Source organism: Bubalus kerabau, chromosome 6 (genome assembly GCF_029407905.1).
Source record: "Bubalus kerabau isolate K-KA32 ecotype Philippines breed swamp buffalo chromosome 6, PCC_UOA_SB_1v2, whole genome shotgun sequence".
Classification (NCBI taxonomy): domain Eukaryota; kingdom Metazoa; phylum Chordata; class Mammalia; order Artiodactyla; family Bovidae; genus Bubalus; species Bubalus kerabau.
This window is the reverse complement of record NC_073629.1, coordinates 116008747-116035007: the sequence shown is the minus strand read 5'-3', so window position 1 is coordinate 116035007 and position 26261 is coordinate 116008747. Positions and strand designations below refer to the sequence as shown.

The window sequence follows — 26261 nt, the reverse complement described above, 5'->3', positions numbered from 1 at the left end:
CTCAGTCGTGTCTGACTCTTTGTGACCCCGTGGACTATAACCCACCAGGCTCCTCTGTCCATGGGATTCTCCAGGCAAGAGTACTGGAGTGTGTAGCCATTTCCTCCTCCAGGGGATCTTTCCAACCCAGGGATTGAACCCATGTCTCCCGCACTGCAGGCAGGCGCTTTACCGTCTGAGCCACCAAGGAAGCCCTGTGCACAAACAGATTAGAAAAAGAGAAATAGCATCTGGCACTTCAGTAACAAAAGTCAAAAACACGTAGCACTGGCTTGGAATCAGGCAGCAGATGGAAGCTGGTGCGATGAAGCAGCTGGAAGGAGCATGAGGAAGACGCTCCCTGAGGCTGGAGAAAGGGGGCTGACTTGTGCACTAGCCGGATGGACAGTTAGCAGACCTGCCCCCTGCGGGAAGGTGCCGCGTCGCCAGGGCGCCCAGTGAGCCCCTGGACGGACCTGGCTAAGAGCAGGATGCCAGACACACTGCCTGCTCAGCGGAGTCTGAAAGAAGGAAGAGGAACTCAAGGTAGTTTTCAAGCAGACTAGAAAAAATATTTCAAAACGGTTTCTCAGTCCCAGCTTCTTCTCTAGCAGAAACCTCTGAGAATAAGAACTGGCCTCAGATCAAAGACCGAATCCAGAGAATGCTAGGAGTGAAAAGTGAAATTGTTAATTGCTAATTCGTGTCCTACTATTTGAGACCCCATGGACTGTAGTCCACCAGGCTCCTCTGTCCATGGAATTCTCCAGGCAAGAATACTGGAGTGGGCTGCCATTCCCTTCTCCAGTGGATCTTCTAACCCAGGGATTGAACTGGGGTCTCCTGCATTGCAGGCAGATTGCTTACCATCTAAGCCACCAGGGAAGCCCTGAATGCCAGGAGATGTGATTTCAAAATATAGATACCACCAGGGTGTGCCATTCAGACCCCCTTCTTGAGAACTCAGAAAGATTTAAGGTAGGCCCTTCATGTTAGAGAAGATCTGTGGATTAGAGACAGGGATGTGTAGATTGGCCTTTGTCTAATGGATGGAATTTGTAATTTGATAAAAAAGGCACCCATGAGGTTTTTTTTGTTTGTTTGTTTGTTTTTTTTTAAGGAATTACACCACTGTGGACTAAAAAGCACAGAGAAAGTTAAAAATGAAAAGAGTTTCTGGGCTTTCAACCCAAGTATGGCAGGAAGCAGGCTGAGGAAGCTACGTAGCTATGAACACAGGCTACTTGTTATGGAGAAGGAAGGTCGACTCAGACAGAGAGACCAGGACCAAGGAGGAGGCCGCTGGGAGCATAACATCCCCTTGCCCAGAGCAGGGCACACTGGGTGCTGAGCTGCTGGGGACCAGAAACAGCTACAGGTGTCCCGTCCCTCTCCTACTTCTGTGAATGAGGATCAGCTGTGGTTCTCCTGTCCCTGCGTCTGAGTTTGCATGTGTGTAACGTAACTTATCTCCTGAGTACCTGGTCTTCAGAGGGGAAGGATTCTATCCCAGGAGCCTCATCTACATGCACACCTGACATGGATGACAATCTTGGATGGAAGCCTGATGCCATATGGAATAAGACTCTGTAGATCAGGGTGGGGGTATTTTGCAGGTTCGAGGGAAGACTGAAGGAGTCAGTCTCCAAAGACGACCCTCAAAAACCCAGCTCATTGTGTCGTCCCAGGACCCCAGACTCAATTTAACCAATAGAATGTGCCAGAAGTGATGCTATTATTCTGGCCAAAGCCTGAAGGAGGCCTAGCCAGCTCCTGTTTTTATGCCCTTGGGAGCCCTGCTGCTACTACTGCTAAGTCACTTCAGTCGTGTCCGACTCTGTGCGACCCCATAGACGGCAGCCCACCAGGCTCCCCCGTCCCTGGGATTCTCCAGGCAAGAACACTGGAGTGGGTTGCCATTTCCTTCTCCAATGCATGAAAGTGAAAAGTGAAAGTGAAGTCGCTCAGTCGTGTCTGACTCTTAGCGACCCCGTGGACTGCAGCCTACCAGGCTCCTCCGCCCATAGGATTTTTCAGGCAAGAGTACTGGAGTGGGGTGCCATTGCCTTCTCTGTTGGGAGCCCTAGCATCCTTAAAAGAAATTGGACCGTATTGCTAGGGAGACAGTGAGGAGGCAGAGACCCCGAAACCACAAAGGGGAGAATGTGGGTCTCGTCTATGGGACAATCGTCACTGACCAGTGGGCATCAAGCCCCTGCCATAGGAGCCATGTCTGCTGAGGCACCAGATATGAGTGAGGGAATCAGCATGGACATCCCAGCCCTAGAAGGCATTTTGTGGGCAGAGATGAGCTGTCTCTAACATCCCTGCTCCAGATTCCTGACCCACAGAGTCATGAGCAATAATAAAATGGCTACTGCTTTAAACCACTCTGATGTGAGTAAATCCCTGGCAGGAGATAACCATTGCAGCACGAGCGCCAGGAGCAGCAGTCTGTACTCAAAACCGGACGCAATGCCACCTCCCTGTCAATCATTTCACCCTCCAGACCAACTGCAAAGCTTTAACATCTGTGGCCTGTTTGCACAGCAAGAAATGTACTACGGGCTTCGTCCCATTTCAAATATTCCTCTTCTCTTACTTGGAAATGGCAAATGCTGATCTAATTGTTACCATTTTGTTCTTTGATGTCCCAGAAAGGCTGATTTTTTTAATGATCTACAACCAAAATCTCAGACTCCAGGCAGGCATTTCTTGCTTTCTTGGCTCAAGGACCGTTTTCTACGGTGGAGCAAAGAGTAGAATTATCTTTTCGGCTGCAATCTCTTTATTAGCCGTGTGTAGTCTCTGCCTGGTCCCTAGAGGTCATTGAAAGCCAAAAGCAATGTTAAGTGTACAAGCTTTAAATAACTTACAAAGTTAATGTAATGAATGTAAGTGGCGTCTGAAATCCATCACTCAGTGCCCGTTGCAGCCCCAAGCTGTGATAAAACACCACTCATAAATTTATATTAAAACTCTGCTCAATAGCAATTATTTACCAACAAAGATTTACTGACTGCGTTCGAGGCTGGGGGTCTTAAGCAGGCAAATCAGTCTTTGTTTTGAGTCGCAGGGACCAGTGGCCTTGGCGCCCGCCAGCCCAGAGACGATCACGACACCAGGACAACATTTAACGGCCAGAGTCCTACGAGGCAAGGGAGGACCAGCCCGCCGCAGGCTGAGCCATGGAAAGATCAGACCATCAACAGACACATCCACGAAGCGCTGATCTTCGCTCAGAGGCAGCATTTCTCATCTGCTTTAACAGCCACTGGAGGCCACACACGCATTTGACTGAAAGCAAAGGAGAGTCCGCATGTGATTCAGCAGTCATATAAATTGAATTATCCCGCTGCACCGGAGGGGGTGCGACAGCTCCCTAATTATCAAGTTTAAAAAGACGGTAGTTTTTCCAGGGTTTGAATCCATCCATACAAGTTCAAAAATGTTTCATATTGCTGCTTCTAAAAAAAGAAGTGCCGTTTGCATCCTTCTTTGGTTCTGTAAGGGACACCTGTTAAGGGTGCCTCAGTGTCATGACAATTCCCGTTCTTAGTACTTTTGAGTAAGATTCTCCTGATAGCAGTTCAAGGTTTCTGTGAACTTCTAAATATCACAGAGGAAAGCTGGCATCTTTACAAGAGGCAAAGAGTATGATCGCCAATCACTTACGTCTCACATATGCATTCAGTACTTTTACTCTCATCAAGATTTTTCCCATAAAATGTATTAAACTTATCTATTTGTGCCTTAGACAGCAGGAGATCAAACCAATCAATCCTAAAGGAAACCACTGGAAGAACTGACGTTGAAGCTGAAGCTCCAATACTTTGGCCACCTGATGTGCAGAGCTGACTCACTGTGATGCTGGGGAAGATTGAAGGCAGGAGGCGAAGGGGACGACAGAGGATGAGATGGTTGGATGGCGTCAGCAACTCAGTGGACATGGGTTTGAGCGAGCTCCGGGAGATGGTGAAGGACAGGGAGGCCTGGCGTGCTGCAGCCATGGGGCTGCGAACAGCTGGACACGACTGAGCGACTGAACAACTACTACTTGTGCTTGGCTGACTTAAAAATAAACCAGAAAAATGCATTTGGTTGAGAGATACATTTCATCATTAGAAACTGGGGAAGCAGAGGGATCAAACTATCGTATGAGGGACAGGGACATTCTTCTCCCTGGTCAGGGGCTCCTGCAGAAGCCCCCTCCCCCCAATCTGGTGTCATTCTCTGCTTGTCTCCCCAAAAGCCTGCTTTTCCAGAACAGAACTTCACTCTCCATCCAACCTGCTCCTGCTCTCTCCTTATGCCAAGCTGTCCCTTGCAGGTAACAAATACACACTTTAGAGGAACATGCCTGGACCCAAAGGAGTGGAAATTCACTCACGAAAGTGTCTGTTTCTCGCATCCCCCATCACTTACACACTGGGCCGAGCTGACGCTGCGAACTCCCCGTCAGGAGAGTTGGATGTAAAAACCTGAGCTTCAGGCTCATTCCTGTTTCAACAGGAATCTCAAGGCCAGTGGACCCTACAGAGACTGTTCACACTGGGAATCCAGTAGGACTAGGGCTGGCAAAGTCTGTCCTGTGAGCCAAATCTACCTTCTGCCTCTTTTCTGTAAATAAAGTTTCATCAGAATGTGGTCATGTCCATCCTTACATATGGCTGCTTTACATGGCACGGGATGGCTCAGGAGTTGCAGGCAAGACGATGTGACTTGCAAAGTCTAAAACACTCACTCTCTGGCCCTGGAACCACACAGAAGCCATCAGCAGCCACTGACTTAATTTAAAATTGGCACATCCTGCTTTTTCCCCCTTAGCTCCCATTTTGCACCCTCCTCTTCCTCCTTGCCCTTCCTGGGGAAGACCTCATTACACTCACGGAAACTGGGCTCTGGGCTTCCATAACCTCTACTCAAACAAGCGTCACCTGGTCCCTTAGACAGTGGTCTGGGCTGAATTACAGCCTCCCTGATTTTGACATTGAAGTCCTCAGCCCAGTACCTCGAACGTGACTGCGCTGGGTGGCAGGGCCTTTAAAGAGCCTGAGGTTAATGAGGCCTTTAGGATGGGCCCCAACCCCGTGTGACTGGTGCGCTTATGGGAGGAGACTGGGACACACACAGACTGAAACTCGTGTGAAGACATGGGAGAAGAGGGCCAGCCACAAACCAGGGAGAGAGGCCTCGGAGGAAGGCATCACCTTGACCTCGGCTTTCCAGGCTTCAGGACTGTGAGAAAATGAATGACTCTTTTTAAGACCCCTAGTCCCTGGGACTGGAACCAAGCAGGACCCGTTGGGGCCTCCCCGGGACGATGCCCCATAAACTGCTCCGCCACCACATGTCCTCTGCCTGCCTGCTGTCCATAGAAAAACCTTAATAAAAGTTTTAAATACATTTAATCAGAGAAGGGAAAAACAATGTAAAAAGAAAACAATCAAGCAAGATAAAATAACAAATACTTTGGCCATTAGACAAAGTCAAGGAGCGTCAGCTCCTCCTCAGGGGTCACAGGTAACAGCATTCTGCACTACGTCCTCTCAGCGGTTTGGCGGATACTGAAACCCCCACCAGGTGGGAGAAGTTAACTGGACGCTACCCACAAGCATGGAGACCACAGACCAGTTGCAGCCAGAAGGCTAATGATGCCAAGTCCCGATTACCTCATTACCAACCAATCAGAAGACTGTCCACGGGCCGATCACACACCTCACAAGTCCCCTCCGCGATCCTGACTTTAAAAGCCTGTCCCTGAAGGCCATCAGTGAATTTGGGTCTTCTGAGCATTAGCTACCTGGACTCCTTGCTTGGCGCCTGCAGGAAACCCTACTTTCGTTCACCACAACCCTGTGTCCATAGATTAGCTTTACTGTGGGCAAGAGGACCCAAGTCAGGTTCTGCAACAGTGCTTTGGTACAGCAGCCTTGAAAGAATAGAGCAGTGGTGGGCAGACAGGTTGTGAGCTGCTGTAGCAAAGAGAAATGGTCTAGTCCCACCAGCACCCAGCACAGCAGGTGGTACAGCCTGGATTCACCAGGCATGCCCTGCAGGTCTCCACAACAGACGGCATCTTCAGCTCTCAAATCCCAGCTCACTGGAGGTTCACTTTTTACTCCCAACAGGCTGTGTTCCCTGGGGGTCTATGAGGCACGTCAGATCTGGCATATGCCAACAGACTGGGAATGCTGGGGAACCAGGTCTCTCTGAGTTTGCACAGGCTAGCCCTACATAATCACCCCAATTTACAGATGTTCCTACTTATAAAACAGCTCCAAACACCCAGAATGTCTCCATATATCAAAGCAACCCATCAAAAAATCCGAAACCAAAAATAAAAAGGCGGGGAGGGTGTAAAACCCCACCACTCAATTAAAACGCCATCCAATCCAATCAGGATGAGTGGCCCTCATATGAGAGGTTTAACAAGGAAAAAGCAAGTGTGACAAAAATGATAAGACTATATACACTGCGGATCAAAACAGCCTATGGCTCTGGGTGTAGAAACTACTCTTAAGTAAAAGAAGAAAATCAGTAACCACCATTCATTGTATGCAAGAAAATAACTTCAATGAACTGGCTTCCCCAGATCCACCTTAAATGCGAAAAGATTCTAGCAAACTCATATACATGAGGCTTGAATGTCAGTGTTGGTAAAAGGAGATGGACTGACTTGACCAGGAGCTGCAAGCTTTGCCCCGACTCCTCCATTTTAACTTTACACCCAGTTTCGAGTGTTTCCATAGAAACAGCAGGAAGCCCATCTTAACTGAGCTCATTTTTTGGAATAGTGATATCTGCCTCCAAGCCCCCCATCCAGAGGCTCTATTAAACCACAAATGGGGGAGGATCCGCTCCAGCCTGCGGAGGGAGGTGGGGGAGGGGGCCAAGGGACCAGGCGAGGATTGGGGATCTCTAACCAGCTCCCCCCAGCCCCGTGATGCCCTCCCCTTTCTGGTTAGTAATATTTCTGTCCTTCCGCCAGGTTGTAGGGTACAAAGGGCTCCACTTTAATTGAGCTGTCAGCATCTCTGGCAATCCTATAAAGCCCCGATTATGCACGGCGGGGTTAGTGACACACTTGTTATTGTGGATGCCCTATTTGCGAAACCCAAGCCTGCACCACGCGCGGGTCAGCTCACCCGCACGACCTTCCTGTCATTAGCTGCGCCGATTCCTACCTCACCGCTGAGAAAATCACACGGCGCGGCTTCAAAGCGCCGGCCGGGACTGGATTCGACCAGGAGCTAATCACCCACAAATCCAGCTCAAATGGCAATAATTGGCTAAACTGCTCCCCTCTCCAGAGCTCAGCAGTAATTTGGGATAATAAAGAAAAGAATTATTCAGCCAACTGCCCCGGAATGGATGCCTTGTGACCGACACACTTCACATTTTAATAATGATGGACACAGAATCCAATTTAATTCCGTGTTAACTGAATAACAAGATGGAGAACAATGATAGAGAAGGGAAAAAAGTTTGTTGGGTTTTTTCAACCCCCTTTTTTATAAACCACGTTGACCTGAGGAATGCTGAAGAGATGTGTACTTCAGGTGAATTATGGCTGAATATGAAGTCCCAGCAAGAACCAAATGAATTCTTTTAACAGGGGCAGGAAAACAACAACAACAAAGAGCCTATTATATATTGGAATAATTTAAAACAAGAACCAAAAACAGCTCTCACATTGAAAGAAAAGAAAGGAAGAAAAAACCTATTCCCGCCAGGATGCACAGACCCTTCTTGATTTTTCCAGTTAACGTTCTCTCTTGATCCACTTGTTTTCCTTCCCTCTCACCCTGCCTCCGTCTGGCACCAGGGTTTCGGCAGCTGTGATGAGAGCTTCAGCCAGGGGATGCCTCTGTGGTCGCCCCTCTTGACACTGACTGCTGTCTGGGGCCCCGAGGGTGCATGACCGAGCAGGACCGCTCCATCACCACGCTCCATCCTGGGCTGGTCCCGTCCTCCCACCCAGACCACCCCTGGAGGCGAGAACCACGAACAAAACCACAGGCTGGAGATGGACTCCGCTAGCTCTGAGTAGGTGAGGTTTTGTTTTTTTATTCTTTTCACTAAAGAAAATCACTGAATTCAGTCTCCCGACTTGGAAGCCAGGACACCCCAGTGTCCAGACCGGTGACATGAGGCCAGGGGTGGAGGGACCCCTCCTTGCGACAGACGGTGGGCACTGCCAAAAATACTACAGTGACAGACGTGGCAAGGGGAATTCTGTACAAGAAATAAAAAAACCTGCGGCTGCCTCTTTATTCACGCAAATGATCCCTAAACCCAGTCACCGGCACTGATACTATACCCCCCAGGGCAACTGTTTGTTGGTGTGCGTGGGACTGGGGTGTGTGGGGGCGTGGAAATCGAGTGTGAGACATCAGGTGAGCTATGAGTAGATTTCATATTTACATTAACTATGTATAGCCAAAGCTATGGTTTTTCCAGTAGTCATGTACGGATGTGAGAGTTGGACCAGAAAGAAGGATAAGTGCTGAAGAATTGATGCTTTCCAATTGGGGTGCTGGAGAAGACTCTTGAGAGCTCCCTGGACTGCAAGGAGATTAAACCAGTCAATCCTAAAGGAAATCAACCTGAATATTCACTGGAAGGACTGATATTGAAGCTGAAGCTCCAGTACTTTGGCCACCTGATGCGAAGAGCCGAATCCCTGGAAAAGACCTTCATGCTGGGAAAGATGAGGTCAAGAAGAGAAGGGGGTGAAAGAGGATGAGATGGTTGGATGACATCACCGACTTGAATCTGAGTAAACTCCAGGAGACAGTGAAGGACAGAGGAAACTGGCATGCTGCAGCCCATGGGGTCTCAGAGAGTCGGACACGATTTAGTGGCTGAACAAGCACGTGCTAGTCTTCTGCGGGGAGATGTGTCTTTTCTCTCCAAACAAACACTTCTCAATGTCTTCTCCTTGGGGCACACTCTGTTCTTGCTTCCGTCCTACCCGTCTACTGGCTTGCCCACTTGACTCGGACACTGCCCCTGCCCAGAGCTGGTTTCTCTCCAAGCCTTGCCCTAGAAGACCTCACCCACAGCTGCGGACAGCTCTCTCCGGGGTCCCTGGGAGACCCTATTCCTACCCTGTTCAGGCCAGAGCTCCTCATCACATCTACATCAGGCTTCCTCCAGCAGCACTGCCGAACTGGTGAGGGCTGTTGCCAAGCGAGGCACCCTCACCTCTGCAGAGCCTCAGTTGCCTCCCAGGCCCAGAAGACACCCCTCCTCACGCTGCCTCCTCCCCCTCCTCAGCTTAAGTACCCTCAGCTCTGGACCTGCTCTGCCCAGTAGGGCCACCATGAGCCCCAAGTGACAAGCCAGGACCCCGCCTGTGGTCAGTTCTGAGATGAACTGTAGATGTGAACCACATGCCAGGTTCGGAGAGCTCAGCAGTAAAAGAGGATGACTCTGTACAGGTTATCTGGGTCAAACAAAACGTATTCTTACGTTTAACTTCACTTTTTTTTTTTTCCACTCTTCCTAATGTGAATACCAAGAGCAGGGTGTGATTACGTAGTTCACGTTCTATCTGATGGTACTGCTGGCCCAGACCACACCTGATCCTGTCGGGCTCCAGCTTCACCAGGGGAGGGACCATTTTTCTCTGCTCATTGCTGTTTCCTGTAACCTGGCATACAACAAACGTTCAAGAAATCCTTGTTAAACACGTAAACACATAACTGTATGATATCACCATCACCATGGACGGTAAAATGTTTCATGGAGATTAAATAATTGAATAAGGTCTATGACCAGTGAGGGGTAAACCCCAGACCTGCATTCACTTGTTTGCAGGGCTCCGATCCCATCATGGTAACCATGTGCCTGCACTGCGTTGCAAAGTTGATTAGAAATGTTGTTGCTGTTCAGTCACTCAGTCGTGTTTGACTCTTTGCGACCCCATGGACTGCAGCGCGCCAGGCCTCCCCATCCATCACCGACTCCCGGAGCTTGCTCAAACTCATGTCCATTGAGTCAGTGATGCCATCCAACTATCTCATCTTCTGTCATTCCCTTTTCCATCTGCCTTCCATCTTTCCCAGCATCAGGGTCTTTTCCAATGAGTCAGCTCTTCGCATCAGGTGGCCAAAGTATTGGAGCTTCAGCTCTTCCTACAAATATTCAGGTTGATTTCCTTTAGGATTGACTGGTTGATCTCCGTGTTGTCCAAGGGACTCTCAAGAGTCTTTTCCAGCACCACAGTTCGAAAGCATTGATTCTTCAGTGCTCAGCCTTCATTATGGTCCAACTCTCACATCTGTATGTGAACACTGGAAAAACCATAGCTTTGACTATGGACTGACTAGAAATGGCAGGCTCATAAAGGATCCCGTCAGACAGCAACTCAGTACACACAGCCTTATTGTACAGACGGTAAGTGTAAACTGCTACTTTGGATACAGGGAGGTATAAAGAGAAACACCCGTCATGGCCTGCCCCTCTGCTTTCCTCTAACTCAGTAATTAAGATGCGGGCACAGGCAGAGGAAGGCAATTTGAACATGGACACGAGTTTCTATCGGAGAAATCAAAGGAGGGAGGGATTACTCATTTGGTTCCTAGGTAAGAAAAGAAAGCTTGTGCAAATAGCCATGTTTCGATTTTAAGCCAAGACTTGAACTAGGGGCAGCACCCACGTGGTGGGCGGGCTCCCACTGTGCCACCCTCTACAGCAGCTGTAGAGGGCGAGCCTCCAGCTCTGTACGTGGTGTTCCAGGCAGCCTCCACTGTGGGTGAGAACCAGCACAGAATGGGAATCCATGGCCAGTCAGTCCCTGGTACTGCTGAGTCTCAGTCTCCAGAAACACGCCATGGGCAATCTTTTTATGAGCAGCACAAATATTTCCTTCCACCACTATCTACCATCCCAGTGATGATGGTGATGATTAGAAACTGTAACTAGTACTATTTAATTTCTTGGAAGGGCTTCCCTTGTGGCTCAGTTGGTAAAGAATCCACCTGCAAGGCAGGACACCAGGGTTCTATTCCTGGGTCGGGAAGATCCGCTGGAGAAGGGATAGGCTACCTACTCCAGTATTCTTGGGCTTCCCTGGTGGCTCAGCTGGTAAAGAATCCACCTGCAATGTGGGAGACCTGGGTTTGATCCCTGGGTTGGGAAGATCCCTTGGAGAAGCGAAAGGCTGCCAACTCCAGTATTGTGGCCTGGAGAATTCCACGGACTGTATAGTCCACGGGGTCGCAAAGAGTCAGACACGACAGAATGACTTTCACTTTCACTGTTCTTGCCTGGAGAGTCCCACGGACAGAGGAACCTGGTGGGTTACAGACCATGGGGTCAGGAGAGTTGGACATGACTGAGTGACTTTCACTTTTCACTTTTACTTAGTGACTAAACCGCAACAATTTCTTGGACACTGAACAATATTGTGAACTGAATAGACAGTAAAAGAGAGAGACAGAGACAGACAGACTGTGTTTCTGGAAAAACAAAATGAATCTAGTCATCGCCATGTCCTGGGGATGGGTGTGCACTCAACGTTATCACCAAACGCCCGGGTCAGGAGGGTCCCTCGTGGCCTAAATAAGCTTGTGGTGAGGTTTCATTTCAGATGGTCAGCTGCCCCAGTGCTCCTTACAAGGTGTCTGGTTGAAGGGGGCACCCCTGCTCTCAGTCTTTGTCTAAACAAGTGAGTTCAAGAAAAGATACCCAGGACGCCCCAGACCCCCTGGGGACAAGGTGCAAACTGGTTCTCCTCCCAAATGGTCCTGTGGTCTCACATCTAAGATGTCAGGTGTGACTTTTCTACAGATTCCAGTGTCTTCCCATCAGTTTCAGCTGAGGAAAGGTCAAGTTGCTGAAAATTGTGATCAAATGGATACATGTGCTTACAAATGTGAATACGCATAAAGAAGGTCAAGGGTCATCCCTAGGATCACTCCCTTGGTGAGCAGGAACCGGCGTGCCCACCAGGGTCACCAGTGGGTCTTTTCACAGACAGCAGTCAGTTCATCTGTCTGAACGTACCCGGAACCAAGGAGAGGGAAGGGAGTGGCCAGCTTGCGCACCCCCAAATGGCAAGCAGGGGCTACTCTGCTGAATACACACAGTGCGTGGGGGTGACAGAGGTGATGGTGGGGAGGCTTGCATGTGCTTCTTTTTCACCAAGCACCCTCTCCCGACGTCTCCTCTGCTTCAACTTAGTGGGTGTAACAGAGACGGAGAGATGTGCCCCCTAAATATGGAGCAAAATCAGTGACGACCACCACACCTTACTAATACAGAAATTCTGGATAATATTCTCAGCAGCTGTCAAAAATGTGCTTCAGGAAATATCCACATAAAAAAAAAAAGACCATACCTGGGACTTCCCTGGGAGTCCAGCAGTTACGAATCCCCTTGCAACGCAGGGGATTTGGGTTCAATCCCTGGTCGGGGAACTAAGATCCCACAGGCTGCAGAGCAACTAAGCCCGAGCGCCACAACCGCAGAGTCATGAGCTGCAAAGATCCTGCAGGACACAACTAAGATCCAGCCAGTCAACAAATAGACAAATTAAAAAAAAATGCTTGTTGAACTAATGACAAGAACAGCAAGACCAAGTGCTTGGATTATGTATCCTATCAAAAAGACTACACCTTGTTTCACTCCAAAGGCCTCAAATATCAAAATTTAAGGTACAAAGGAGGACGAAGTGATGTTCAACCAATCCTCTGAGGCATCACATTAGGAAAAAAATGACTCCAAGGGTTTCACTCTAGCAGTTGATTGTTAATCAGGACAATTTAATGATGAAACACTGCAAATATTGTGTCAGCAAGTTAAAAATGGTCTTGTTGTTTCAATATAAGAATCACTTAGTCTATACTATATACAAAGTATTGTATTTCATGCCCCATTTACTGTAACATATTAGTGGGTTCAATCATCAAGTAACAACTGTTTCTTTGCTGGGCTCAGATATTGGGGAGGGGGAGCCTAGAGTGGGAAGAGCCCACTGGGGCTCAGACGGCTGTACACACATACAGAGATCTAGTCCTGTTCCTTTATGGGCCCTTCAACAGTATTAAATAATTGCTCATTTAGATTTTAGCTTATCAATGCCTTTTTTTAAAACACCAACTAACTGAAACACTATTTGACATGTTGCTCTTCATTTAATTATTTAAGATTACTCAGAGAGAAGACTGGAGAGCAGAGCCCTCTTGCAATGATCTGACTGATTCACTTCACTATTACAATGTCAGAAATATTTATTAGAAAAAAATAGGCTGCAACAATTCTCTGCAAAGCAAAAAGTCATACAATCTTTAATTATAAATTGCTTGCAATCTCTGGTCACTTCTTATGTTAAAAAAAAAAAAATCCGAAGTTGAGACTGAGACAGGATGTTTCCTGTGTTGGCTTCTCTTTGGTTTAATACTATCCTAGATACCGTCTGTCCCTATCTATGATGTGAAAGTTGAAGGTAGGGTGAGACAGTGGTGACTGGAAACCTAAGTGGATAGAAAACGCTCATTCGTACATTGAATCCATAAACTGCCCCTGAGAAAACAAGAGAACAGCAACTCAGGATTTCAGGTTGGTTACGGGGTTTGTAGGAAATGGTGGGCGCTCACGTAACGACTCCCCACAGAACAGAGTACCCTTTTGCCTCGACTGCCAGGATTGTCAGAGATAAATTTTTCCAAGTAGGTTTTCTGATAAATGTCTTTTCCTTTAGTGCCTTTTATGGTTTTCACAAGTGTCTGGGTTTCTTTCCATGTAAAATCGAGTTGAAAGAAGGAAAAGAAGAAAAACAATGGAGAGGAAGGTTTAGCCCCCAACTAAGGGCATAAGAAAGCAGTTAAGGGACTGTTTTGGGAGGGGCAGGAGCCGTGTGGCTGTTGATCTCAGCCTGACTCCCCTCGAGGGGCACTCACGGTGCCCACACGGCCCTTGCTGCGGGGTGGATGCAGAGGTCCCTGGCAGGACCCGAGCCGCCCTGGATCCCGAGCTGTTTGTCACTTCTTGCTGCGGAAAGAGGCTCGGAGCCCGGGCTGAGGCATTTCGGTCTTTGAACCGTGAACAGTGCTGTGAGGGGCACAGAGCCGATCTCCAGACAATAGTTCAGAACTTGCTCAGCAAAGCTTTTTTTTTTTTTTCTCCCTTCAAAGGTTGAAATTTGTTCTACAGATAAAAGTAATGCCTTCAGGGAAAATAACTCTAAGGCATTCCTGGCGAATTCAAGTCCTTCCGAGCATCAAGCTACTATTGTTCCGAGGTACAGTCAGCTGGGAATGACAAGTTAGAAAGGGAAAGCCAGAACTTAAAAAACAAAACAAACAAACAAAAACTGCTGGGGGGAGGGGGGTGGGAAAAATGAGGAAGCTGAAGGCCTGATGCTACTTGGCCGTTTCTGTCTGAAAGCTGGCAGGCATGAGCACACACACTTATGGAGATAAAACAGGCTCTTAAAGGGAAGGGACAAAATGAAGAGATGCTTGCAGGTTTTAGGAAGCTGACTCTAGCCTGGCGAGTAACAGCCATCTCTCCCTAAGGACACCAGAACGGTTCTCTGGCCTCGGCAAATATTTCCTCCCATCTAAATTCTTTGAAAACTTCTCATGGGTGGAGAGGGAGTTAATAAAAGAAACAATATGTATAAGAAAATGCAAGGTGCCCAGAGTATGGGCTAATGGAATCTGATGCTGGCTTTAATTTTAATGAAGAAAGTTGCCAGTAGCAACAAAACTGTCAGCAGCCGCTGAGGACCATTAATAAAGACGAGGACGACATTAGTGCCGGGCATCAGTACAAAAGGTTCCCCTCGCTTCATGCTGTGCTAAATTGGCTGCCCAATTTTTCTTAAGTGTCCATTCTATTTAGAAGACAATTTATTAATTTTTGCCATTTATTGTCAGTTGACAGGCCATCATTTTGTAGCCCGAATTTTAGATGAAAACTAATTGAAAAGACTGGCAGTATTTATGAGGGGTATTATTTGTCAATTACAGCGGCAAAGACTCCTTGCTACCATCGATGCTGATGCCCCAGCTCTTTGGGGGTGAGGACTGGTACGGCTGGCATTAAAATATGAGGGAGTCTCTCCCAGCTCATCAGCTCATCAATTTCACAGGCATGGAGGGAAGCCACCTTCACATTATAGGGACCTTTCATGGTAGACTGATACGTTGTAACTTTTGACGTACACAGCAAGTAAGGAGTACAGATCACGGTGCACACAAAATATAATTCACAGCAAAATAATTCATATTCATTACATTTTATCATCTCTGGATAAGAGTCATCCTAACTACTTAAGCCATCTGCCTTTTTAATTTTATACAGTTTAAAAATAATTCCCTCTAAATTGATACATTTTAAACAAATTCAAGTAGATATATATGTTCTGCCTGCCAGTTTTCCAACTTGAAGGTTCACTGTCTTTAAAAAAAAAAAAAAAAAAAAAAAACCCAAAACACTAAGCCTTATCTTTTAGAAGGAGAAATGATTTTAATCAGTAAAAAGTCCTCCAGAATCTTGCAGCTAAGAAGTTTGATAAACATATTTCCCTAAAGATGTTGTATTTATATGCTACAGTGTTATTTTTTCATGTTTTAACCCTGTTTCCAAAACCTTGGATAAAATGTGATGGAGTAGTGAATATTAATTTATCAACTAAAGAAAAATTAAATGATTTATAATGTTACGTGCCCAGCCTCAGTTTCCTTTCTGTAGTTACAGTGATGGTGGAATTTAAAGATTGCTATAGCGTCAGAATTGTGTTCCATTTGAATTTATACAAAATTGAAGATTTTCACAATTAAGATAAGCACTTCCCCCAAATGGCAATACTAAATTAAATGATGTACAATCATGGCGTCTTGTCAATTACCCAGTCCTCTGCCAGAAAAAAACAAAAATTCCCTGAGATAACCAAGGCAGCCTTGTGGAAAGTAGCCATGCTCACCTAGAACATTCAAACACTTAAACAAAACACACGGCACAGATCAAAAGGGATGTTTCAGGATGAACTTCAGTAGACCTCTGGGTCCTTCAGTGTTTTCTTTGTACCCAGTCAATTCGCAAGAGACTTTTACACTGAATTCTTGGAAATCAGTTACAGGAACACACAGAACATGCTTCTATTAGTCTTTCCTTACCAGCAACTGACCGTGCATTTGCTGTCATCCCAAAGCTGGCCTGCTGGCTCAGAGGGGCACCTCTGTCACACACGCGAAGAGAAGAACCACATGGGTGTGACAAGCAAGCCATGGTTTCATGGGCATCCACTTTTGCAGTTTCTATTTTAAAAGTTATGGCCACAACCAGGGTGGTGTGCTCCTCAACGGACATGTTTTGAGCAGCCCAGGAGGGTCAGGGACAGGAGAGGGGAGGGACCTCAGGGAAGATGACCATGAGCATCAACCCAGGGACAAGCCTAGCCTCTCCCCTGAGCTGCAGACTGCTGGGGCGGAACCCGGGGGGGCTCCAACACACAAGTCCACACGGAACGCTTGTTCCCACACAAACAACTCTGGGACCAGTAACCCGGGTGGGGTTAGGTTGTACATCTTTACGCGTGTCTACAGCAGTGTCCTTGAACACCAGACTACACCATCCGGACTTCACCACAGGAACCAAGTGGCTCAGACACCACCCGGCATGAGCTGACCCCTTACTGACAAGAGGTCTTTGGGCTTCAGCCCCAAGCAGCCAGTGCTGTCTGCAGTAGTTTTTATTCTGGTTTTACTGAGAAATGACTGACACGCATCACGGTATAGGTTAAGGCATATAGCACTATGGTTAATTTACAAATGCTGTGGAATGATTCCCACAAAAGGTTCAGCTAACATTCATCTTCTCATAAAGATACAGTAAAAAGAAAAGGAAGAGGAAAAGAGAGAAAGGGGCGGGAGCTTTTCCTTGTGATGCGCACTCTCAGGACTCTCTCTTAACAACTTGCCTACACACCACACAGCAGTGCTGCCTACAGCCACACACTGCCCGTCACATCGCTAGTGCTTACATAACTGGAGGAACATTGTTTTGCAGTGATGTGTTGGTTCCTGCTGTATGACAACTCAAATCAGTCACATATATGTCCTCTTCCTCTTGAGCCTCCCTCCCCTGCTAAGCCCCACGCACCCCTCCAGGTCACCAGAGCACTAGGCGGGTCTCCCTGTGTTATCCAGCAGCTTCCCACTAGCTGTCTGTTTTACACTTGATAATGTGTATATGGCAATGCTACTTTCTCAATTCGCCCCACCCTCTCCTTCCCTACCTCTGCTCACAAGTCCATTCTCCATGTCTGTGTCTCCGTTCCTTCCTTGCAAACAGGTTCACAGGTACTATTTCTAGAGCTAATCAATGAATTTAGTCAAGTCACTAGATACAAAATTAACACACAGAAATCCCTTGCATTCCTATACACTAACAATGAAAAATCAGGAAGAGAAATTAAGGAAGTAATCCCATTCACCATTGCAACAAAAAGAATAAAATACCCAGGCATAAACCTACCTAAAGAGACAAAAGACCTGTATGCAGAAAACTATGAGGTAGTGATGAAAGAAATCAAAGATGACACAGATGGAGAGGTATGTCATGTTCTTGGGTTGGAAGACAAAATATTGTGAAAATTCAATCTATAGATTCAATGCAACCCCTATCAAGTTACCAGTGGCGCTTTCACAGAACTAGAACTATTTTTTTTTTAACAATTTGTAAACACAAAAGACTCTGATATAAGGCAATCTTGAGAAAGAAAATTGGAGCTGGAGGAATCAACCTTCCTGATTGCAGACTATATCACAGGGTTACAGTCATCAAGACACTATGGTGCCGGCACTTACTCATCTTCTTAATGTATTACCTGAAGTTTGTACCTTTTGACCACCTTCCTCCAACTCCTTGTCCCCCTTTCTCTGGAAACCACAAATCTGATTTCCTTTTATGGGAGTCTCATTTTTTGTTTTGTTTCTTTAGACTCCACATATAAGAGAAGTGCTGAAATTTAATGGCAACCCTGGCAGGGACATTTATTGGTGGTTCTCCTGCATGAGTCCCCATTTTCATTTCAGCCTGTGTACACAGGGCCAACACGTGTCCTGGGTCAAGGTCACGGCCTGGTCAGTGCACACCATGTCCCCAGACCACGTGGGCAGGGTCAGAATTGGACAGGAAGGTGGTCCATGTGAGCACCATCTGGGGGCCTTCTTACGCTACTGCTGGCTTAGACACAGAGACAACAGGAAGACCCGCGTTTCAGCACAAGGAGCAGGAGCACACACAGAGCCTGAACTCAAAGAGGGCAGAGCCAGGAGATGCCTCCCGGTGCCAGTTTGGGGCTGCCCCCGTCTCATTGCTGGCGCCGGGCGAGGTGCACTTTCTCACATGCAGCCCCCAGACCATTCTAGGTGAGCCACCAAGGATGGGGACAAACCTCAGGGAAGGAGCCACAGCCCCAGGGATGCTAGATTAATATGCACATTAGAAATATTGTCAGTACTTCCGAGACAAGACTGGCCTTCCGGGAATGCAGCAGCCTCTGTGCCTCCAGAGATATCCCCTACTCTCCCCACCAAGGGAAAGAAGCCCACGTCTTTGCAGCACGATCAAGGATGCCTCCTCCCTTCCTGGGTGTCTAGTTCTTCAGGTACCAATAGGCCTCCTGGTTTCCCAGCATCATGTAGTCAAGAGAAAGAGGTCTGAATCAATGTGTATGGACAGCAGCCAGGTGGCTCAGTGGTAAAGAAATCCACCTGCCAATGTCAGAGACTCAGGTTTGATCCCTGGGTCAGGAAGTGTCCCTGGCGAAGGAAATGACAACCCACTGGAATTCCATGGATAGAGGAGCCTAGCAGGCTACAGTCCATGGGCTCACAAAAAGTTGGATGCAATTTGGAGACTGAGCACTACAAACACCCCAAGTTTAGGAATGAGTCTAAAGGGAAGGAAGACACTCTACTTATATTTAAACCTGGAATCACTTCATTTTTAATTCCGTGTAACTCAGCTTTTAAAACTAAGATAAAATAAGTCTGGAATTAGGTTTGAACTCAATCTGTTACTGACTTAATAACCAAGTCGAGAAAAGATTGATGATGTTTAAATCAGTTCAATTCAGTCACTCAGTCATGTCTGACTCTTTGCAACCCCATGGACTGCAGCACGCCAGGTCTCCCTGTCCATCATCAATTCCTGGAGCCTGCTCAAACTCATGTCCATCAAGTCAGTGATGCCATCCAACCATCTCATCCTCTATCATCCCCTTTTCCTGTCTTCAACCTTTCCCAGCATTAGGATCTCTTCCAAGGAGTCAGTTCTTTGTATCAGGTGGCCAAAGTACTGGTGTTTCAGCTTCAGTATCAGTCCTTCCAATGAATATTCAGGACTGATTTCCTTTAAGATTTACTGATCTCCTTGCAGTCCCAGGGACTCTCAAGAGTCTCCTCCAACACAATTCAAAAGCATCAGTTCTTTGGTGCTCAGCTTTCTTTATAGTCCAACTCTCACATCCATACATGGCTACTGGAAAAACCATAGCTTTGACTACATGGACCTTTGTCAGCAAAGTAATGTGCCTACTTTTTAATATGCTGTCTAGGTTGGTCATAACTTTTCTTCCAGGAGCATCTTTTAATTTCATGGCTGCAGTCACCATCTGCAGTGATTTTGGAGCCCAAGGAAATAAAGTCTCTGTTTCCGTTGTTTCCCCATCTATTGGCCGTGAAGTGATGGGACCAGTTGTCGTGATCTTTGCTTTTTGAATGTTGAGTTTTAAGCCAGCTTTTCGCTCTTCTCTTGCACTTTCATCAGGAGGCTCTTTTGTTCTTCTTCACTTTCTGCCATAAAGGTGGTGCCATCTGCATATCTGAGACTATTGATATTGATTCCAGCTTGTGCTTCATCCAGCCTGGCATTTCACACGATGTACTTTGCATGTAAGTTAAATAAGCAGGGTGACAATATACAGCCTTGACATACTCCTTTCCCAATTTGGAACCAGGCCATTGTTCCATGTCCGGCTCTAACTGTTGCTTCTTGACCTGCAAACAGATTTCTCAGGAGGCAGGTAAGGTGGTCTGGTATTCCCATCTCTTGAAGAATTTTCCATAGTTCATTGTGATCCACATCATCAAAGGCTTTGATGTAGTCAATAAACCAGAAGTAGATGTTTTTTTGGAGCTCTCCTACTTTTTCTATGATCCAACGGATATTGGCAATTTGATCTTGAGCCTTCAGAACCCCATGAACAGAATGAAAACATGTTTAAATAGAAAAGCGCGAAGAGAATTTAGGATTTTGGGTGACATTTTTTTTTGAATAAATATACTAGTCTGAAATGCCTGCCACACTACCACGAATCCCCTGGTCCAGCCACGTCATCATTTCCCGTCGCCCGCTGACCAGACCTTCCCGTCTCTTCCATCCCAAGCCTGACTCATGCAACAGCAGCTCACGCCATCGGCAAGGCCAGGATCTACGTGGGACGCCTGAGAATGGTGGCCAGTTGAACGTCACAAAGGAAGGCCTTCATCTGGTCTTCCTTTAAAGCCTTTCTGCTTTGCTTTACTTGCACAAAACCAGGCAAGGATCCATTAGTCATCCCAGTTTAAATGATGTTGAGGTTTCAGAAGTAACAGAGAGAAAAAAACTGAAAGCTCTCCCTCTGAAGCATCCTCTTGGGAAGCAGGTCACACCGCAAGAGCCGACCCACGTCCCAGGCTCCAGCTGCAGAGGTGAGCTAAACTTGCAGGGATCGAAACTTCCTAGGATACGGACTTCAAAACCAAGGAAGACTAAAGAACTGTCTCTCATAACTTGCTCCATTAACTTCTACATAAAAAAAAATGAAAGTAAAGTGGGGGTGGAGGGTGGTGGTGTGGGGAGAGGGAGATTAACCGTTTTTTAAAATTGCATTTTATCCTAAAGACCACAGGAAATGGGCTTTATTTAAATTTTTTATTTTTGGTTGCGCTGGGTCGTCGCTGTTCTCGCTCGGGCCTTCTCTAGTTGATGGGAGTCGGGGCTACTCTGCATGGAGCTGAGTGGGCTTCTCACTGCAGTGTCTTCTCTTGCTGTGGAGCACAGGCTCTGGGCGAGCGGGCGTCAGTAGCTGCAGCTCCCTCTAGAGCAAGTGCTAGGTAACTGTGGCACATGGGCTTAGCTGCTCGGAGGCATGTGGCATCTTTGGGGACCAGGGACTGAACCTGTGTCCTCTGCATTGGCAGGCGGATTCTTACCCACTGTGCCAACAGGAAAGTCCTAGTCATTTTTGAAACTTCACTCGTGGTGACAGCCCACAGCTCAACAGATGATGCAAGTAATGCTCAGACAGCCTAAGAAAACTCCCCCAATTATGGCACTGATGGAGAGAAGTAGAGGCACCAGGCACCGGGCTGGCCTGGACTCAGCCTTTTGTGCTCACCACATGTCTAGGCTGTGAGCTGACTGCACCATGGAGTTTGTCTGTGGCTATGACCGACCACATCTCAATCAGTGTTGGATACTCATCAGAGTATCAGCTGATACTCTGTAGCTGTGGCGCAGTTCCAGAGGAACCAGTTGGCTCTGCTTCTCTCAAGAAGGGCATGATAGTCATCTGGGAAATAACACTGTGACAGGGTGGCCTGGCTGATGGCACTTAAGGGAGGGACCTCATGGTCCTACCCAAGGGGATGGGAAAAAAAAGAGGAAGACGCATTCTCTGTGCCCTGGGCCACGTGGTTTGCTGACCATGATGCACGGTTCAGTTGGACGCAGAGAAGAAACATGGTCTTTTCTGTGCAATATTCTGTACCTGTTGATCTTGATCAAGTACTGGACCTAAACTAGCTCAGCTGTGACAGAAGTTGCCAAAGCTTAATCATAGGATCACAGGGGTTTTCGTGGGTTTTGTTCTGGGTGTTGGACGTGACCCCAGGAAGTCTGGAAGGTAAGGGGAGGCGGATCCACTTTTGACAGCTGCGTAATTCGGATTCTACATCTTGGTCTTAATCATCCTACGAATCTATGCATCTAATTCCTTTTCCTTCCCCCAAAGAAAGCCCAGAATGGGCATATTTGCCATACTTGCTTTATTAAAAACAAACAAACCTGGAGTTATTAGGTGCAGCCCAATGACAGTATCTGGTGTCTCTGTACTGGAGGGTGATGAAGACCATGGGCCTTTATTTTGGCATTTTTGCTACTAACGTTGTTTCCCAACTTAACTTTGAGAGCAGTAGACATTTATTTCTAGCAGAACCCAAAACAAACAACCATCCTTCTCTCCCATCTCAATACATCAGCCTGTGGGTTTCTCACTTTGCTCCCCACAAAAATGAACTCATTTGTTCTACAAATTTCAGCACTTGTAAACGCACTTATCATATTTTACTCCCTAAATGAGGCTGAATAATATATTCGGTCTGATTAAATTTTCATTAACATTCAAAATCATGGTTCAGTCACACAGCCTGGAAAAACATTCTGGCTTTTTGAGTCCTCAAATAATTACCAGAGGGTCTTGGGAAGTGATACCTACTCTGGCAAACAGAGAAAAACAAAATCGCGTCCCAGACTGTCTACAATAGGCAGCGACTGGAGATGGAAAAGCAAGCACATCCTTAGATGGGCCACATCCCTGGGGGACTGAGAGGTTTATCTGTACCTGCCTTGGGGTTAATGAGAAAGCAACAACTACCACCACAAGGAAGTTGACATTGCAAGTCCAGGGTTTTTCTGATTCAGTATCGGAAGAAGTAAGAAAGGCACAACCTTGGACCTTAAAAAATTCCTCCCTTAATGTGCCTCTATCACAAGATTTCTATGCTTGAAACAGAGAAGGGGAAGCCCCCCGCTGCCATAGTCTGTAAAGAAAGGCAGGTTCCTTGACACACTCTTGGATTCTAATGCCTCCGTGTGTACTATTTATTGCTTGTCCTCTGAACATGCAGAGAGCTCCAGTAAATGGAGAGAGAAATGAAGAAGAAAGGTCCTCAAGGAAGGAGTGGAAACGCTCATTGATTTCCCTCCTTTGTGGAGTGAACTGCCCAGCTATTGAAATTAAGGGGTCTTTTGTAAGTTGCCCAACTTTTCCGAAGCACGATCCATCTCCCCACCTCTACCTTCGCAATCTCTTTGTTGGTAGATGTCAAGGGTCTATCAGAGACGCGCTGAAGCTGGGACACACAGAAGCGGCCTGGGAGCTATCGGACTGATCTGGGGTCCACCTCTGTGTTCACTCCCACCGCTAATTCATCATGGCCCGGACAGCTGGACTGATTGCCGGCCTCCCAGCACAAAGCGGAGCCGGCTGACCACCCCTGGGCCCCGGCCGGGGGGGTGGAGGGCTGCCCGCACGGGCTGCAGCGGCCCCGAGATAAGTGCTGGCTGTCAGTGCAAGGACAAAGAAGGGCAGGCCCTGGGGAGAGAAAGGAGATAAAAAAAAAAAAAAATTCCTCACAACTGCTTTATCTGATGAGGGTTATGGCTAATTAATTATAAACTCAATTACCTAACCCTTACTTCAGCAGTCTCTATTCATTAAGAGATAAAACTTGACTGACGGCTAACTTTCTCTCACACAGACACACACGGGCGGGCCTGCTTGCACTCATACTTGCTAACACCCCATTGCCTGGAAAGATCTCCGAAGGCACCCACACCCGTCACAAGCTGGCCTGATTCCGGTCCCCCACCCCCGCCCCCCTCTGCCACACCATCTCCCATGCTGAGACCCACACTAAGAGGCGACACCCCAGACAACAGACGAGATGTACACGCGCCCCCCCCGTCTCTGCTGCATGTTAAGTGGATCCTTTAATTTGGGTGCAAAACTGGGAAATCGGCTGGCAGGGCGGTGTCTCCTCTTTCCCAGAGCAAACCTGCCCAGTCAGGAGGAGGGAGGAGAGGGCCAGGCAGGCGCTTCGTATTTTTACATGTCAGTTCCCACCCCCGCCCCCCTAAATTCTGGACAGGCTTGACCTTCTTTTCAGAGGCTCGCACCTCGTCTCAGAGCCCGCAGCCGCTCACAGGCCTGCTTCATCAATAGGCTCTATTCAGCGAAGGTTGTTAATCTCTTTCACCCTCTCCGCTTTGCCCACTTTAATGTATTTTCATGTCTATAAGTTCTTTTAATAAGCTGGGAGGGTCTGGGAGAGAAATACTTCAGGTTTCCTTACTGCTCGTCGCCAAAATTACCTCTGGCGCGCCGCCGACGAGATGGGGCTTTGTGCATCCCAACAGTGGGCCCTCCTCTCTTTCCTTCTCAAGAGGCGACCAGAACCCCCAGCTGTCAGATCGGAGAGCGTCCGGACGCGAGTCCCACCCCCCTCTTCCGGGTCCACGGGCTCCCGCGCTGGGACCTCTTCGGCGGCCTCCTGGGTCTTCACGGATGACCAGGGTGGACATCTGGTAACAGGGCCCCGTGCCCTGCCCCCCAACAGCCTGGCCTCAGCCGCAAATGCTCCAAAGTGGGGAGACCGAGGGGTACGGCTGGTGAAGTGACACCCAGAGCAGACAGCACACCAGGCCAGAAAATCCGCAAACCAGTATGACCCTCTCACAGTGGCCACAGCCCTGCGCGGTGCATCATGGGCACAGCCGGTTTCAGAGGGGGCGGGGCTTCCTCTGCCCCGCCCTTAGCCCCCACCTAGTGCATCATGGGAGCATCTGGTTTAAGGAGAGGGGGCGGAGCTTCTTCTGCCCTGCATTTAGCCCCCAACCTGGTGCATCATGGGAGCATCTGGTTTAAGGGGAGGGGGCAGAGCTTCCTCTGCCCCTCCCTTGAGTTGGCCCCGCCTCGGGTGTTCGCTTCTACGAGTCCTCCAGGCCGAAACCCCCACATCCATGGCGCCTCCCTTCCTCTCACTGCAAGAGCAGGGCCTTCCCGGTGGATGCTCACACACAGTCAAGACCAACGCTCTGCCGGGCACTGAGCACCGCGGGCACCAGCATTCCAGACCAGGCTGGAGCTCAGAGAGCCCAGAGAAGCTGGCCAGCGGGCCCAAGGCTGACCAGCCGGGAGGACACCCAGAGACCAGGTCTCCGGGACGTGAGAGAGCCCCATGAATGCCGTCGCAGTCCACACTTTGCCTGGGAGCCGCCCCGATTGGTTGTGGGCAGTGAGGGGACACTGCATGGTGACAGAGGCTGTGCCCAGGGCAAGACCCTGAGCCAGGGGCCCGCACTGCCACTGACCCAACATCCCAGGGGAGGACCCTTACCTAACCTCACAGATGGACACAGACCTGCAAGACCGCAGGGCCCCTGGGATGGCCTTGGTGCGAGTGGGCTGTGGGGTGAGACCACGGAGCCCCCCAACCTCGCTGTACAGCCCTCATCTCTCTGAGTCCCCAGTAGCACAACGCCTGTCTCCTGGAGACAGGGAGAATAAGAAGGTTGATCATGAACTTGGATACTTTTTGCAAAGCAGCTGTTTTTCAGGAACATACAGCAGGTGTCCCAAATGGCTCTAAAGTGTTTCTGGTCAAAGGCGGGCCACCCAGCAACCACAAGTGAAGAGATGCCTCACCATCACATTTCACGGTGGCCTCTGAACAAAAGCTGCTAGGGCAACGTCACCACAGTGAGTGTGCGTCTGGGATGTGGAGCCCACGACACAGGGGCTGCAGCCCAAGGAAGCCAGGTGGTCCTTCTGAGAATTTGAGGAATGTCCCTAATTTTTAAAGTAAGATTAGGAAGAAGGGTAGCAGTTAATAACTGTGGCTACTGCTGTTTCTCCTGTATTTAAATAAAACAGAACTTCTCACGACTGTATGTGAACTGCTGTCTCTACAGGGTAGAGGGGTTTCCCAGGTGGCGCACTGGTGAACAGTCCACCTGCTAACGCAGAAGCAGCAGGGAACGAGGGTTCCATCCCTGGGTCAGGAAGATCCCCTGGAAGAGCAAAGGGCAACCCTCGCCAGCATTCTTGCCTGGAAAATCCCATGGAGACGGGGGCCTGGGGGGCTGCAGTTCATGGGGTCGCAAAGAGTTAGTCACGACTGAGCACGCACACGCAGGGTAGAACGTGTGATTCCTCCTCCAGGAGTCTCTACCTCACTGGCCCCTGTGCAGCATATATGTTTTATTCTCAATCACACTCTAACCCACCCAGGTTTGCTGCAGTGTTTGCATAGCAAAGAGAAGCTGCCGATGGCAGCGGCCCAGGCACGTGAACGTGGGCAGGAGGGGAGTTGGGTGTGTGGCCCCTTGGGTGAGGGCTGGGATGTGGGGAAGCCTGGATCTTCTTGAGCATGAGTGCGTCTTACTTCCTCTCCATTCTGTATCCTCCACTAATGAGGATGAGCAGCGAAGGAGAC

General features: G+C 48.3%; 1 protein-coding gene and 1 long non-coding RNA gene across 11 annotated transcripts in view; both read right to left on the bottom strand.

Annotated features, from left to right (window-relative positions):
* The window catches only part of AGAP1 (ArfGAP with GTPase domain, ankyrin repeat and PH domain 1), a 562171-nt gene that overhangs the window by 206355 nt on the left and 329555 nt on the right, over positions 1-26261 (bottom strand). The gene's annotated exons all lie outside the window — the stretch shown is intronic.
* Positions 1897-24272, bottom strand: LOC129655746 (uncharacterized). Its single transcript, XR_008716110.1, has 3 exons — positions 24139-24272; positions 3843-4050; positions 1897-3276 (listed from the first exon to the last, which is right to left on the bottom strand). It is a non-coding gene; the product is annotated as an uncharacterized LOC129655746 (long non-coding RNA).